Below are 17191 nucleotides of genomic sequence, written 5' to 3' on the forward strand. Positions count from 1 at the left end.
ATGACCTGACCATGTGATGGAATCCAGATCACAGAAACTCAAACCGACTGATCAGCAAGTGTCTGCTACCCCCCACTGTACAAAAGGTGTGAAAAGAAGCAGGTTTCTAGCAACACCTCAACTTTTTTATTGCTTTTTGTTCTTTTCTCTTATGTTTTGAACTTTGAACTGAACTTTGAACACTTGAAACACTAAACTATTCGTTTCTTTAGATTTTTTAAAAAAATGTACCATTGACAATTGCTGAGAAATCTTTGATGCCACTGGTGGAGTAGACGGGGGCTGGGGCTGGGCCTCAGGTTGTCTCTTCTCCATCACCTCCTGAGCAGGTACAGAAGGGGCAGGTTGTTCCACCGTTTGTGCTGGAGCAGCAGAGGCAGTACTCTGCTTAAAATAATTACAAAAATACATATAATCATGAAAAAGGAAAGCCATTCAAGTAAATAATAATAAACACATATTGATTCATAAATGTACCTTTCAAGTTTGAAAACCACATATGCATTTCAGCACACCTCCAAGCAAGGTCCTCTGGCCACGAGACTGCAATGGGCATTTCTCAATCTGAAAAAAAATCATGAAAAATTTAATAAATAATTTTACACAATATAAAAAACTTTTATAACTAAAAAAGGAATTTTAACTCAATGACTCCCTTAATAAAGCACACAATAGTTCTGTAAATTAATTTACCACTAGAATGTGTGTAATATTTATCTAATATGTAATTTTACAGTTTGTATCTCCAAAAAAGAAAAAAAAAACAATAAAGAGTAACTGGACAAGCACATTTCAGGCCTTAAAACCACATGCTGTATACTGTACACTCATAATCCCTTCCCCACCTTTTCAAATCTCTCTCACAAACGGTCAAACTTTAGTAAATTATACAACTTAAATCTCAAAATACATGCAATTTAAAATACATTAATATTTAAAAACAATTATGACGTGTTTTACAAAAATACTGTACTGAATGTACTGAAGCCTAACAAGTTACTCTGTTAAGCCAATTTCAACAAACACTTAACTGTTTACGTTATATCATGTAATTGAAATACCCACTTATCGCTCGGATTGGCTCTCATCTTCAACATTTTTGAAATATTGCCAGACAATCCTTTGGCAGCTGGCATTCAGGTCGCAGTCTCCCCTGGAGGTGTGGGTTCGAATCCCACTTCTGACAAATGTAACCTTTGGCTGTGCGCTCAGGCTCAAGACTTAAACTCTCTGGCGCCATGTCCGAGTGATACAGTAACGTTGACAAAGCGCCGCATCAATCTCTTTGCGCCACAGTTCACGCAGCGTAGCAGTGGCCCTGGCATCGAAAACGTGACAGGAATGGGAGCATCTTGCCATCATTGCTTAAGACTCAGGAGATGTTCTTGGAACGTAAAGCAGCCTGCCCTCCAGAGGAGCTGTAGACTTTCTTGAGCCCGGAAAGCATGAACCGCACGGAAGATAATAAAGAATGCCGCCCTGTCACCTAAGCACTCCCGTGTGCTAAAAGGTACCACCTCGCCCTGTGTGAGGCTCGAACTCACAACCTTCAGATTATGAGACTGATGCGCTGCCTACTGCGCCAACGAGACAGACTGCTGGAGTTGGGCAAGCTGTGAAACACCAGCTTTCATGTCATGGTGCTGCGATGTGGCTCCTAGGAGACAGCTCCTGCTAACTGTGCATGTCAGGATGGCCGAGCGGTCTAAGGCGCTGCGTTCAGGTCGCAATCTCCCCTGGAGGCGTGTGTTCGAATCCCACTTCTGACAAACCTAGTCTTTGGCTGTGCATTCAGGCTCAACTATTTAACTCTCTGGCGCCATGTCCGAGTGATACAGTAACACTGACTGCATCAATCTCTTTGCGTCACAGTTTACGAAGCGTAGCAGTGGCCCTGGCAACCTTAATGGGCACTGTAGACTGCAAGTTTTGAGGCATTTGTGCAACATCAAGGCATTGTCTACAGCAACTCGGAAAAGCATGTGTACAAAACAATGGACGTGGGCTTTAATGCAAGTGCATCGAAAGGGGATCAAAAGAGTTGCCTTGGAATGCCATGTAGTGGAATGTCCTGAGATGCCGTTTATTTTTAAGGCAATGAGATTCGCAGGGCTTTTTGGCTAATTCTCTTACAACGTCAAGTCATGACATTTGACTCTTTGTGGGAAAGAGAAGAAAAAAACTGTGTCAGTCAATCAACGCGTTTTCAAGACGCTGTTCTGAATTTGCGTTTCTGGATGCGTTGGTGTCCGGATGATGGGCACGAGTATGGCATCACAGGTCTGGGGGTCCAGCATGTCGATGCAGTGCCCGCGGACAGCTCATGCTCTCACTGTGAGGACGTGGCTGTTGCACAGCTGAGATCTCAGGCTCAAGTATTTAACCCTCTGGCGCCATGTCCGAGTGATACAGTAACACTGACAAAGTGCCGCATCAATCTCTTTGCGCCACAATTTACGCAGCGTAGCAGTGGCCCTGGCAGCGTTAATGGGCACTGTAGACTGCAAGGTTTGAGGCGTTTGCACAACATCAAGGCATTGTCTACAGCAACTCGGAAAAGCATGTGTTCAAAACAATGGACGTGGGCTTTAAAGCAAGAGCACTGAACCGGGATCAAAAGAATTGTCTTGGAATGCCATTTAGTGGAATGTCCTGAGATGCCGTTTATTTTTCATTCTATGCGATTCGCAGGGCTTTTCGGCTAATCCTCTTACAACTTCAAGTCATGACATTTGACGGATCCACGTCAAACGTCAAGCGATAACGTGACAGGAACGGGAGCATCTTGCCATCATTGCTTCAGACTCAGGAGATGTTCTTGGAACGTCACGCCGCATGCCCTCCAGAGGAGCTGTAGCCTTTTTTGCCCCCGGGAAGCATAAACTGCACGGAAGGTAATAAAGTACGCCGCCCGGTCACGTAAGTGCTCCCGTGTGCCAAAAGGTACGACCTTGCCCCGTGTGAGGCTCGAACTCACGACCTTCAGATTATGAGACTGACGCGCTGCCTACTGCGCCAACGAGACAGACTGCTGGAGTTGGGCAAGCTGTGAATCACCAGCTTTCATGTCATGGTGCTGCGATGTGGCTCCTAGGAGACAGTTCCTGCTAACTGTGCATGTCAGGATGGCCGTGCGGTCTAAGGCGCTGGGTTCAGGTCGCAGTCTCCCCTGGAGGCGTGGGTTCGAATCCTACTTCTGACAAACCTACTCTTTGGCTGTGTGTTCAGGCTCAAGTATTTAACTCTCTGGCACCATGTCCGAGTGATACAGTAACACTGACTGCATCAATCTCTTTGCGTCACAGTTTACGAAGCGTAGCAGTGGCCCTGGCAACCTTAATGGGCACTGTAGACTGCAAGTTTTGAGGCATTTGGCAACATCAAGGCATTGTCTACAGCAACTCGGAAAAGCATGTGTACAAAACAATGGACGTGGGCTTTAATGCAAGTGCATCAAAAGGGGATCAAAAGAAATGCCATGTAGTGGAAAGTCCTGAGATGCCGTTTATTTTTAAGGCAATGAGATTCGCAGGGCTTTTCGGCTAATTCTCTTACAACGTCAAGTCATGACATTTGACTCTTTGTGGGAAAGAGAAGAAAAAAAGCTGTGTCAGTCAATCAACGCGTTTTCAAGACGCTGTTCTGAATGTGCGTTTCTGGATGCGGTGGTCTCCGGATGATGGGCACGAGTATCACATCACAGGTCTGGGGGTCCAGCATGTCGATGCAGTGCCCGCGGACAGCTCATGCTCTCACTGTGAGGACGTGGCTGTTGCACAGCTGAGATCTCAGGCTCAAGTATTTAACCCTCTGGCGCCATGTCCGAGTGATACAGTAACACTCACAAAGTGCAGCATCAATCTCTTTGCGCCACAATTTACGCAGCGTAGCAGTGGCCCTGGCAGCGTTAATGGGCACTGTAGACTGCAAGGTTTGAGGCGATTGCGCAACATCAAGGCATTGTCTACAGCAACTCGGAAAAGCATGTGTTCAAAACAATGGACGTGGGCTTTAAAGCAAGAGCACTGAACCGGGATCAAAAGAATTGTCTTGGAATGCCATTTAGTGGAATGTCCTGAGATGCCGTTTATTTTTCATTCTATGCGATTCGCAGGGCTTTTCGGCTAATCCTCTTACAACGTCAAGTCATGACATTTGACGGATCCACGTCAAACGTCAAGCGATAACGTGACAGGAACAGGAGCATCTTGCCATCATTGCTTTAGACTCAGGAGATGTTCTTGGAACGTCACGCCACATGCCCTCCAGAGGAGCTGTAGCCTTTTTTGCCCCCGGGAAGCATAAACTGCACGGAAGGTAATAAAGTACGCCGCCCGGTCACCTAAGTGCTCCCGTGTGCCAAAAGGTACGACCTTGCCCCGTGTGAGGCTCGAACTCACGACCTTCAGATTATGAGACTGACGCGCTGCCTACTGCGCCAACGAGACAGACTGCTGGAGTTGGGCAAGCTGTGAATCACCAGCTTTCATGTCATGGTGCTGCGATGTGGCTCCTAGGAGACAGCTCCTGCTAACTGTGCATGTCAGGATGGCCGTGCGGTCTAAGGCGCTGGGTTCAGGTCGCAGTCTCCCCTGGAGGCGTGGGTTCGAATCCCACTTCTGACAAACCTAGTCTTTGGCTGTACGTTCAGGCTCAAGTATTTAACTCTCTGGCGCCATGTCCGAGTGATACAGTAACACTGACTGCATCAATCTCTTTGCGTCACAGTTTACGAAGCGTAGCAGTGGCCCTGGCAACCTTAATGGGCACTGTAGACTGCAAGTTTTGAAGCATTTGTGCAACATCAAGGCATTGTCTACAGCAACTCGGAAAAGCATGTGTACAAAACAATGGACGTGGGCTTTAATGCAAGTGCATCGAAAGGGGATCAAAAGAATTGCCTTGGAATGCCATGTAGTGGAATGTCCTGAGATGCCGTTTATTTTTAAGGCAATGAGATTCGCAGGGCTTTTTGGCTAATTCTCTTACAACGTCAAGTCATGACATTTGACTCTTTGTGGGAAAGAGAAGAAAAAAAGCTGTGTCAGTCAATCAACGCGTTTTCAAGACGCTGTTCTGAATTTGCGTTTCTGGATGCGTTGGTGTCCGGATGATGGGCACGAGTATCACATCACAGGTCTGGGGGTCCAGCATGTCGATGCAGTGCCCGCGGACAGCTCATGCTCTCACTGTGAGGACGTGGCTGTTGCACAGCTGAGATCTCAGGCTCAAGTATTTAACCCTCTGGCGCCATGTCCGAGTGATACAGTAACACTGACAAAGTGCCGCATCAATCTCTTTGCGCCACAATTTACGCAGCGTAGCAGTGGCCCTGGCAGCGTTAATGGGCACTGTAGACTGCAAGGTTTGAGGCGTTTGCGCAACATCAAGGCATTGTCTGCAGCAACTCGGAAAAGCGTGTGTTCAAAACAATGGACGTGGGCTTTAAAGCAAGAGCACTGAACCAGGATCAAAAGAATTGTCTTGGAATGCCATTTAGTGGAATGTCCTGAGATGCCGTTTATTTTTCATTCTATGCGATTCGCAGGGCTTTTCGGCTAATCCTCTTACAACTTCAAGTCATGACATTTGACGGATCCACGTCAAACGTCAAGCGATAACGTGACAGGAACGGGAGCATCTTGCCATCATTGCTTCAGACTCAGGAGATGTTCTTGGAACGTCACGCCGCATGCCCTCCAGAGGAGCTGTAGCCTTTTTTGCCCCCGGGAAGCATAAACTGCACGGAAGGTAATAAAGTACGCCGCCCGGTCACCTAAGTGCTCCCGTGTGCCAAAAGGTACGACCTTGCCCCGTGTGAGGCTCGAACTCACGACCTTCAGATTATGAGACTGACGCGCTGCCTACTGCGCTAACGAGACAGACTGCTGGAGTTGGGCAAGCTGTGAATCACCAGCTTTCATGTCATGGTGCTGCGATGTGGCTCCTAGGAGACAGCTCCTGCTAACTGTGCATGTCAGGATGGCCGTGCGGTCTAAGGTGCTGGGTTCAGGTCGCAGTTTCCCCTGGAGGCGTGGGTTCGAATCCCACTTCTGACAAACCTAGCCTTTGGCTGTACGTTCAGGCTCAAGTATTTAACTTTCTGGCGCCATGTCCGAGTGATACAGTAACACTGACTGCATCAATCTCTTTGCGTCACAGTTTACGAAGCGTAGCAGTGGCCCTGGCAACCTTAATGGGCACTGTAGACTGCAAGTTTTGAGGCATTTGTGCAACATCAAGGCATTGTCTACAGCAACTCGGAAAAGCATGTGTACAAAACAATGGACGTGGGCTTTAATGCAAGTGCATCGAAAGGGGATCAAAAGAATTGCCTTGGAATGCCATGTAGTGGAATGTCCTGAGATGCCGTTTATTTTTAAGGCAATGAGATTCGCAGGGCTTTTTGGCTAATTCTCTTACAACGTCAAGTCATGACATTTGACTCTTTGTGGGAAAGAGAAGAAAAAAAGCTGTGTCAGTCAATCAACGCGTTTTCAAGACGCTGTTCTGAATTTGCGTTCCTGGATGCGTTGGTGTCCGGATGATGGGCACGAGTATGGCATCACAGGTCTGGGGGTCCAGCATGTCGATGCAGTGCCCGCGGACAGCTCATGCTCTCACTGTGAGGACGTGGCTGTTGCACAGCTGAGATCTCAGGCTCAAGTATTTAACCCTCTGGCGCCATGTCCGAGTGATACAGTAACACTGACAAAGTGCCGCATCAATCTCTTTGCGCCACAATTTACGCAGCGTAGCAGTGGCCCTGGCAGCGTTAATGGGCACTGTAGACTGCAAGGTTTGAGGCGTTTGCGCAACATCAAGGCATTGTCTGCAGCAACTCAGAAAAGCGTGTGTTCAAAACAATGGACGTGGGCTTTAAAGCAAGAGCACTGAACCAGGATCAAAAGAATTGTCTTGGAATGCCATTTAGTGGAATGTCCTGAGATGCCGTTTATTTTTCATTCTATGCGATTCACAGGGCTTTTCGGCTAATCCTCTTACAACGTCAAGTCATGACATTTGACGGATCCACGTCAAACGTCAAGCGATAACGTGACAGGAACGGGAGCATCTTGCCATCATTGCTTCAGACTCAGGAGATGTTCTTGGAACGTCACACCGCATGCCCTCCAGAGGAGCTGTAGCCTTTTTTGCCCCCGGGAAGCATAAACTGCACGGAAGGTAATAAAGTACGCCGCCCGGTCACCTAAGTGCTCCCGTGTGCCAAAAGGAACGACCTTGCCCCGTGTGAGGTTCGAACTCACGACCTTCAGATTATGAGACTGACGCGCTGCCTACTGCGCCAACGAGGCAGAGTGGTGGAGCTGGGCAAGCTGTGAAAAACCAGCTTTCATGTCATGGTGCTGCGATGTGGCTCCTAGGAGACAGCTCCAGCTAACTGTGCAAGTCAGGATGGCCGAGTGGTCTAAGGCGCTGCGTTCAGGTCGCAGTCTCCCCTGGAGGCGTGGGTTCGAATCCCACTTCTGACAAACCTAGTCTTTGGCTGTGTGTTCAGGCTCAAGTATTTAACTCTCTGGCACCATGTCCGAGTGATACAGTAACACTGACTGCATCAATCTCTTTGCGTCACAGTTTACGAAGCGTAGCAGTGGCCCTGGCAACCTTAATGGGCACTGTAGACTGCAAGTTTTGAGGCATTTGTGCAACATCAAGGCATTGTCTACAGCAACTCGGAAAAGCATGTGTACAAAACAAAGGACGTGGGCTTTAATGCAAGTGCATCAAAAGGGGATCAAAAGAAATGCCATGTAGTGGAATGTCCTGAGATGCCGTTTATTTTTAAGGCAATGAGATTCGCAGGGCTTTTCGGCTAATTCTCTTACAACGTCAAGTCATGACATTTGACTCTTTGTGGGAAAGAGAAGAAAAAAAGCTGTGTCAGTCAATCAACGCGTTTTCAAGACGCTGTTCTGAATGTGCGTTTCTGGATGCGGTGGTCTCCGGATGATGGGCACGAGTATCACATCACAGGTCTGGGGGTCCAGCATGTCGATGCAGTGCCCGCGGACAGCTCATGCTCTCACTGTGAGGACGTGGCTGTTGCACAGCTGAGATCTCAGGCTCAAGTATTTAACCCTCTGGCGCCATGTCCGAGTGATACAGTAACACTCACAAAGTGCAGCATCAATCTCTTTGCGCCACAATTTACGCAGCGTAGCAGTGGCCCTGGCAGCGTTAATGGGCACTGTAGACTGCAAGGTTTGAGGCGATTGCGCAACATCAAGGCATTGTCTACAGCAACTCGGAAAAGCATGTGTTCAAAACAATGGACGTGGGCTTTAAAGCAAGAGCACTGAACCGGTTTCAAAAGAATTGTCTTGGAATGCCATTTAGTGGAATGTCCTGAGATGCCGTTTATTTTTCATTCTATGCGATTCGCAGGGCTTTTCGGCTAATCCTCTTACAACGTCAAGTCATGACATTTGACGGATCCACGTCAAACGTCAAGCGATAACGTGACAGGAACGGGAGCATCTTGCCATCATTGCTTCAGACTCAGGAGATGTTCTTGGAACGTCACGCCACATGCCCTCCAGAGGAGCTGTAGCCTTTTTTGCCCCCGGGAAGCATAAACTGCACGGAAGGTAATAAAGTACGCCGGCCGGTCACCTAAGTGCTCCCGTGTGCCAAAAGGTACGACCTTGCCCCGTGTGAGGCTCCAACTCATGACCTTCAGATTATGAGACTGACGCGCTGCCTACTGCGCCAACGAGGCAGACTGCTGGAGCTGGGCAAGCTGTGAAAAACCAGCTTTCATGTCATGGTGCTGCGATGTGGCTCCTAGGAGACAGCTCCTGCTAACTGTGCAAGTCAGGATGGCCGAGTGGTCTAAGGCGCTGCGTTCAGGTCGCAGTCTCCCCTGGAGGCGTGGGTTCGAATCCCACTTCTGACAAACCTAGTCTTTGGCTGTGTGTTCAGGCTCAAGTATTTAACTCTCTGGCACCATGTCCGAGTGATACAGTAACACTGACTGCATCAATCTCTTTGCGTCACAGTTTACGAAGCGTAGCAGTGGCCCTGGCAACCTTAATGGGCACTGTAGACTGCAAGTTTTGAGGCATTTGTGCAACATCAAGGCATTGTCTACAGCAACTCGGAAAAGCATGTGTACAAAACAATGGACGTGGGCTTTAATGCAAGTGCATCAAAAGGGGATCAAAAGAAATGCCATGTAGTGGAATGTCCTGAGATGCCGTTTATTTTTAAGGCAATGAGATTCGCAGGGCTTTTCGGCTAATTCTCTTACAACGTCAAGTCATGACATTTGACTCTTTGTGGGAAAGAGAAGAAAAAAAGCTGTGTCAGTCAATCAACGCGTTTTCAAGACGCTGTTCTGAATGTGCGTTTCTGGATGCGGTGGTCTCCGGATGATGGGCACGAGTATCACATCACAGGTCTGGGGGTCCAGCATGTCGATGCAGTGCCCGCGGACAGCTCATGCTCTCACTGTGAGGACGTGGCTGTTGCACAGCTGAGATCTCAGGCTCAAGTATTTAACCCTCTGGCGCCATGTCCGAGTGATACAGTAACACTCACAAAGTGCAGCATCAATCTCTTTGCGCCACAATTTACGCAGCATAGCAGTGGCCCTGGCAGCGTTAATGGGCACTGTAGACTGCAAGGTTTGAGGCGTTTGCGCAACATCAAAGCATTGTCTACAGCAACTCGGAAAAGCATGTGTTCAAAACAATGGACGTGGGCTTTAAAGCAAGTGCACTGAAAGGGGATCAAAAGAATTGTCTTGGAATGCCATGTAGTGGAATGGGGTACCCTGCCCCATGTGAGGGTCAAATTCATGACCTTCAGATTATGAGACTGACGCACTGCCTACTGCACCAACAAGGCATACTACTGGAGTTGGGCAAGCTGTGAAACACCAGCGTCCATGTTGTGGTGCTGCGGTGTGGCTCATAGGAGACAGCTCCGACCAGGCAAGCACAAAAGGATGGCCCAACAGTCTATGGCACTGCGTTCAGGTCAGAGTCTCCCCTGGAGGTGTAGGTTAGAATCCCACCGAACCTAATCTTTGGCTGTGCGCTCAGGCTCAAGTCTAACTCGCTGGCGAAACACTGGACGTGGGCTTTAATGCAAGTGCACCGAAAGGGGATCAAAAGAGTGTCTTGGAATGCCATGTAGTGGAATGTCCTGGGATGCCGTTGATTTTAAAGGCAATGGGATTCGCAGGGCTTTTTGTCAAATCCTCTTACAACGTCAAGTCATGAAACGGATCCACGTCAAACGTCAAGCGATAACGTGACAGGAATGGGAGAATCTTGCCATAATTGCTTCAGACTCAGGAGATGTTCCTGGAACGTCAAGCCGCCTGCCCTCCAGAGGAGCTGTAGCCTTTTTTGCCCCCGGGAAGCATAAATCGCATGGAAGGGAATAAAGAACGCCGCCCGGTCACCTAAGCGCTCCCGTGTGCCAAAAGGTTCCACCTTGCCTCGTGTGAGGCTTGAACTCACAACCTTCAGATTATGAGACTGACGCGCTGCCTACTTTGCCAACAAGGAAGACTGATAGAGTTGGGGAAGCTGTGAAACACCAGCTTCCATGTCATGGTGCTGCGATGTGGCTCCTAGGAGAAAGCTCTGGCCAAGCATGCATGTCAGGATGGCCAAGCGGTCTAAGGTGCTGCGGTCAGGTCGGAGTCTACCCTGAAGGCATGGGTTTAAATCCCACTTTTGACAAACCTAGTCTTTAACTCTCTGGCAGCCTTAATGGGAACTTTAGACTGCAAGTTTTGAGATGTTTGCCCAACATCAAGGCATTGTCCACAGCAACTCGGAAAAGCATGTGAACAAAAAATTTGACGCGAGCTTTAATACAAGTGCACCGAAAGGGGATCAAAAGAATTGTCTTGGAATGCCATGTAGTGGAATGTCCTGGGATACCGTCGATTTTTAAGGCAATGGGATTCTCAAGGCTTTTCGTCAAATCCTCGTACAATGTTAAGTCATGACATGTAACGGATCCACGTCAAACGATAACGTGACAGGAATGGGAGCATCTTACCATTATTGCTTCAGACTCAAGAGATGTTTTTTGGAACGTCAAGCCGCCTGCCCTCCAGAGGAGTAGTAGCCTTTTTTGCAAAGGGGAACCTTGAACCGCATGCAAGGGAAGAAAGAACGCTGCCCGGTGACCTAAAATGCTCCCGTGTGCCAAAAGGGACCACCTTGCCCCATGTGAGGCTCAAACTGACAACCTTTAGATTATGAGACTGACGCGCTGCGTACTGCACCAATATGGCATACTGCTGGAGTTGGGCAAGCTGTGAAACACCAGCTTCCACGTTATGGTGCTGCGGTGTGGCTCTTAGGAGAATGCTCCGGCCAAGCAAGCATGTCAGGATGACCACATAGCAACAACCTAGCATTGCCTTAGCAACCACCTAGCAACCCCTTAGCAACCACCTAGCGACACCTTAGCAACTGCCTAGCGACACCTTAGCAACCGACTAGCGACACCTTAGCAACTGCCTAGCAACACCTTAGCAACCGCCTAGCAACATCTTAGCAATACCTTAGCAGCCACATAGCAACCACCTTAGCAACCGCCTAGCAACACCTTAGCATTCACCTAGCAACACCTTACCAACCACTTAGCCACCATCTAAGCAACCGCCTAGCAACCACCTAGCAATACCTTAGCAACTGCCCAGCAACCACCTAGCAACACCTTAGCAACCGCCTAGCAAACCACCTAGCAACACCATAACAACCACCTAGCAAAACCTTTTATGTTTTAGAATAGGATATGTCATATTTTTTATAATATTAGTAAAGCAAACACAGGCCCTATATGTGCCATTTACATATATTTCAGTTAATATGGAAAACGAGTGCATGTTTTTACTAAAACTAACATTGGATTTTATTATAAATGCTTGTGTAAAACAATATAGTTTGCACAAAGAAATGATGGGGTTCTTCTATAAAGAAGTCCACCCCGTTTAGATCGTCATTATGGCATTTTACGTTATAAATAACATGGTTCAAGTGATGGATCTGCGACAGAGAAACTAGGGGTTTTGGGAAACACTCCTCATTACATTACAACAATGCATCGTACTATGATAGTTCAACCGCGAGTTGTTGTTTGGGAAACGCACCCCTGCCTAGTTAACCTAATTAAGCCTTTAAATGGCACTTTAAGCTGTATAGAAGTGTCTTGAAAAATATTGAGTCAAATATTATTTACTGTCATCATGGCAAAGAGAAAATAAATCAGTTATTAGAAATGAGTCATTAAAATTATTATGTTTAGAAATGTGTTGAAAAAAATCTTCTCTGTTAAACAGAAATTGTGGAAAAACTAAACATGGGGGCTAATAATTTTGACATATATATATACACACACACACACACACACACACATTAGTTACCTGTCCTTTAGTGCATATTAGTTTCCTATGAACAGCTATATTGTGTCTGCAAGCTACCAAACACCTTGGAACCATGTGTGTGGGATTCAAAAGCATTGGGGATATTAAAGTTATAGGAGAAAACATTTGAAACATAGAACCGTTGTAGCTCCCTCAAATCCCTACCACTGCCCACTTTTAATTAATGTGCTTAGGACATACACAGGCACATTATCCCTTTGGACAAGCATCAGGTTGAAACACCTTGGCCAGACTCGTGACACCAACGCAGCAACCGATAATTGGTTCAGGACAACAAAAACAATAGTCTTGAAAAATAAACTACACAGGCGGCCAGGAGATTTCATACAGGTAATGCATGAATTCATCTCTGGTCACCTGCGAGGTATTCGGATAACTGCAATCCAAAAAAATACTACTGAGGACAAAGAAATTGACCAAACACTGAGTCAGGAGGAGAAATCGAGAAGAAAGACACAGAAAAAAAATCTAAATACTACAACCCCCAAAAGACTCAAGAAGTGACAGTCAAGGAAGAATCTTTCGCATCTCCTCCATGGTCTTTGACACTGACCAACACATGTACCATTGATAATCTGTTGTACATCATGCACCTAACTTTCAGGGACAGACCACTCATTCTTTATGAAGTTGAGGAAATAAAAACAAAAGACAAGTGGATTGATACATTGCTTGAGGTTCATCAGAAGTTCTTGGCAGGCCAGTGGTCTCAGGGGAAGCTCTTATGGCTAAAGGGAATGGAGAGATTTGAAGGAAAGGATCGATGGGATGCTTTTGGAACAGAAGATGACTTTGTTGTGTGTCGCCTTGACTACATTCATGCTACGGAAAGAATGTTTGTGTGTGATGCACCCAAATGCCCTCCTCAAGTCCCAAAGCCTTCCTGGAATGTTGGTGTTGTGTCAGTCATTAAAAGCATTTTTAAACCAACAATTTTGGTTTTGTCATAATACCAATGGAAATGTTACTTTAAATATTAATAATTAATTTCTATTGTCTTTAAGATGCCATGACTTCTCTGAGCTGCAATTATCCATTGACAACTGGGAGGTTTATGGGAAGACATTCAAGTGTCAAGAAAAGCACAGGTATGCAAAACGTTTAAAAAGTTATCCTTCACTGGAATAACACATTGCCGGCAAGAAATGTCAAAATATATTTGACACATACAAACACCTATAAAGCACTGCACAGGATGACATCTATGGTTTTTTAATATTCAGTGTTTTTGATTGTTATTATAATAAAACAACATATTCAATGCTTCTGTTTCACTGTTTATTTTTGACATGCACAGTAATGGAGAGGTGTGCCCAGAACGGAGAACCTACACAAACCAGAGGTTTATTCATGAAATTCCTCCTTTTGTGGTCATAGCAGTCTATTCTACAGTCTACAGTAATGGTCATCCGGAACTGCAGCCACCAATGCTTCCTTTACCGGTGCTAAATTGTGGCGAAAGGCAAGACTAACTAGTGAACATCATACCTGCTGTTGAGCTCTGTTTGATTCCAATAAATCATCCTGTTATTACTTGCAATTGGGTTCCTTAGATTTCATGACACATACGGCAAGCAACACCAACTGCAACAATTTTACTCCCTGTTTTAGAACAAACCAGTTGATATGCAGGGATGAAAACATTCATCATACAAGAAAAATAGCTAAAGTAACAGGTGTCGCCAATGTTCATCATGAATTAAAGCGCATCTTCATGTCTGAGCTTTGATACGAATCAGCAATGACTTAGAGGAGAGGGGCACAACAGCGGCCATACCGATTTAAACAGGGGCCGGTGCCCCTGTGGCCCCACCCCTAGATCAGCCCCTGAATTGTATATACCACCAACCACACAATTCAAAATATCAAATGCACACCAAACCCTGGGTTCCGATTTGGCAATACCAGTAAGCAAGTGATGTCACGTAATTCTTACAATAAAACAACACCAACTTCTCAAAAAATAAATAAATAAATAACAGCACATATAAAGGAAAAGAATAAAAAACGAAATAATAACACTTTATACAAAAATCACATCACTCAGTATCACAAAGTAACAAACACCAGACTAACAATGGTTACAGTTGGCAACATGCACAGGTAGTTTGAGGACTTGAGTAAATCATACAAAGACAGCGTACATGAATTTGCCCCTGATGATGTGGAATTCGAGGCGCTGAATTCCGATACACACACACATGGAAATACCACTTCCGAATAAGGCCAGATGCCACTCAAGCTACAGCAAAGCAGCAGCTAGCAGACTCTGCTAAACTACAACTCCTTACAACTCTATTCTTGTTTTTTCTACATATAATCTAACACGGAAGAATTACCTTTGGAATTAGCTATACATTGTACACCATAAACAAGCTGTGCCCAATCAAGTTAATTTCCAGCAGCCACAACTGCCCTTAAGAGAAAAATACACTCATTTAAGCTTAATAATCCATTCCATCTTACAGCTTCCAACATGCTTTATTCACTGAAGGGCTAGTGGAGAGAGTCCCATCAACAGGTCAAAACAACAATATGCCAACCATATATATATATATATATATATATATATATAGAGAGAGAGAGAGAGAGAGAGAGAGATACTTTCACTAATTAAATATAAAGTAAATGATAACATTTATCAACACCAACTAAACTCTAATAAAAAAATACATTATGCAGCATTAACCTACCACTTATTGCTGCACACCTCATGGAGCGCAGTCGAACTCATCAGTGAACTCAACGGTGATACAGTTTGACCAATAGCTGAGTGATGTTAAACTCTTCGTTGAATGATGTTAAACAGAGGACACTTTGAGCGGATTATTCTTGTTTACAGTTTACAGATGCTTTTTATGAACAAAACAAAAATTACATATTTTTTAAATAAGAAAACTGCAACAATAGGCATAAACCAGGTTTAAAAAATGCATTGACATCTATACGAGGCTTTAAGCGTCGTCAAGGGGCACCGCGTCCTCATACTGATGCGCAAGGTGCTTGACCATGCTTCAGATTTTGATGCCTTCGGGGTGAGAGTAACAATAACTTCTGCTTCAAACATGGTTTTGCTTCTCACCCTAAAGAGTTTTACTCAATAATTAATGCTATTCCTAAAAACATGATAGTATTGATCAGAGGTATTCTTTCACACTATTCTGTAGTTTTCTCTTCATCTGTTTTTGGCCACTTAATGTTTTAGACACAAAATGTAATACGTTTTTAAGAATATTCTTATTCAAAGGCTTCATCCTAATTAGCTCAGACGTCATTTTATTTTTAAAGATTTTCACCCTCTACCGCACGCATTATAATAAATCTGTAAAAAAAAAATTTTACTGTTTTTCTTTTCTTAAAATGCCTTAACTTAAAGTGCTGTAAAAAAAATTTGGAAAAAAATTTTTTTTAGGGTACTTTATGATATGTTGCTATATGGCAACAACATCAAACAGTGGATCTAACTTGGAAATTTCAAATTTAAAACTTTCCTTATAATTAATCATTTTGTTGTTTGAAATGTAAATTGAAATTTAATTGGTGTTGCAGCATTATGAGCTTTAACACAGAACTTATAAATGACACCTTATACATACTTTTTCACAACTCATATTCCAGCAGCTTTCATTTATTTTTTTCTTTTTAGCTGAATATTATTAAAAACAAACCTAATATTATATTATCATATATACAACATACAATCTCCAGTAAATACTATAACAAATAAATAACAAGTCTAGTATTTCCAGATGCATCACAATAATGTAGCTACTAGCTAACAATGTTTATATATTATACTATATACTATACTACGCCTGTCTTATCTGCATCTGAGCTAACTTACCTGAACTGTCTCTATCAGATGTCCAGTCTGCATCATTCTCATGGTCACTAAAACCCATCTCACCCTCATTTTCATCTGCAGGAAGAGTCCTTTTCTTCTTTCACTTACCATAGAACATGGTGGTGTTCGCTAATACACTGTTCCCTGTATTCATATCTATTCAAAAGTAGTATTGAAATTAAAACTAGATTTTATCCATAATGCAAATGCCATTAACACATGACTAATCAACATTATATTACTAGCATTCATGTTGTTATTGTTACAACTTAATAGTTCACAGCTGACTTTGCTAGCTAGCTAACCCATTGCAATATTGCATGTTCCACTATTGCACAGTGTTGCCATTTGGTAACACATACATTTGATCGATTTACAAAAAAACTAATTTGATTAAAATAAATTTGAGTTGTGGATATGTCATCATAACCTACTGGAGGTGATGTTTCAGATTTTTTTGTGTGGATCTGACAGAATTTGATCCTGTTTTTATTGACGTTTACATTTGCATTTAGCAACTACTCACAATAAACCCAGTCTGTCAGAAATCGTGCTAGAGAAAAACACTGCACGTCATGTGACTTAACCAAAGCACATCATTGGCTACTTTAATGTCTTCTCTTTCCAACAACAACAAAAAAATATGTTGGTCTTTAAGAAACAGTGGCAGGGAAATGAACATAAACATCATGTTGCCATATGGTTAAGCCGTGCAGTAGAGGGTGAATTCATAGGAATTATAAAAAAATAAGAACAAGTTACATTTATTATCTAATTCTCCCCCAAAATTAAAGAGCTTCACTTTAAAATGATTAAAGATGTGTATCCATCAAAAGAATTCCTCAGATTAAAATGTGATACTGAGGATAACTCTTGTCAATTGTCAATTTTGTGAGCGTGATATTGAAAGCACT

General features: G+C 44.4%; 10 non-coding genes across 10 annotated transcripts; 5 read left to right on the forward strand and 5 right to left on the reverse strand.

Annotated features, from left to right (window-relative positions):
• The first annotated feature begins 1686 nt into the window (after positions 1-1686).
• Positions 1687-1769, forward strand: trnal-cag (transfer RNA leucine (anticodon CAG)). Its single transcript has one exon. It is a non-coding gene; the product is annotated as a tRNA-Leu (tRNA).
• Positions 1770-2952: 1183 nt separating this feature from the next.
• trnam-cau (transfer RNA methionine (anticodon CAU)) lies at positions 2953-3025 on the reverse strand. Its single transcript has one exon. It is a non-coding gene; the product is annotated as a tRNA-Met (tRNA).
• A 94-nt stretch (positions 3026-3119) lies between these two features.
• Positions 3120-3202, forward strand: trnal-cag (transfer RNA leucine (anticodon CAG)). Its single transcript has one exon. It is a non-coding gene; the product is annotated as a tRNA-Leu (tRNA).
• A 1173-nt stretch (positions 3203-4375) lies between these two features.
• On the reverse strand, positions 4376-4448 carry trnam-cau (transfer RNA methionine (anticodon CAU)). The gene has a single exon. It is a non-coding gene; the product is annotated as a tRNA-Met (tRNA).
• Positions 4449-4542: 94 nt separating this feature from the next.
• Positions 4543-4625, forward strand: trnal-cag (transfer RNA leucine (anticodon CAG)). Its single transcript has one exon. It is a non-coding gene; the product is annotated as a tRNA-Leu (tRNA).
• Positions 4626-5809: 1184 nt separating this feature from the next.
• Positions 5810-5882, reverse strand: trnam-cau (transfer RNA methionine (anticodon CAU)). The gene has a single exon. It is a non-coding gene; the product is annotated as a tRNA-Met (tRNA).
• A 1361-nt stretch (positions 5883-7243) lies between these two features.
• trnam-cau (transfer RNA methionine (anticodon CAU)) lies at positions 7244-7316 on the reverse strand. The gene has a single exon. It is a non-coding gene; the product is annotated as a tRNA-Met (tRNA).
• A 94-nt stretch (positions 7317-7410) lies between these two features.
• trnal-cag (transfer RNA leucine (anticodon CAG)) lies at positions 7411-7493 on the forward strand. Its single transcript has one exon. It is a non-coding gene; the product is annotated as a tRNA-Leu (tRNA).
• A 1174-nt stretch (positions 7494-8667) lies between these two features.
• trnam-cau (transfer RNA methionine (anticodon CAU)) lies at positions 8668-8740 on the reverse strand. The gene has a single exon. It is a non-coding gene; the product is annotated as a tRNA-Met (tRNA).
• Positions 8741-8834: 94 nt separating this feature from the next.
• On the forward strand, positions 8835-8917 carry trnal-cag (transfer RNA leucine (anticodon CAG)). Its single transcript has one exon. It is a non-coding gene; the product is annotated as a tRNA-Leu (tRNA).
• Positions 8918-17191: the final 8274 nt, after the last annotated feature.

This window comes from Danio aesculapii, chromosome 4 (assembly GCF_903798145.1).
Source record: "Danio aesculapii chromosome 4, fDanAes4.1, whole genome shotgun sequence".
Classification (NCBI taxonomy): Eukaryota; Metazoa; Chordata; class Actinopteri; order Cypriniformes; family Danionidae; genus Danio; species Danio aesculapii.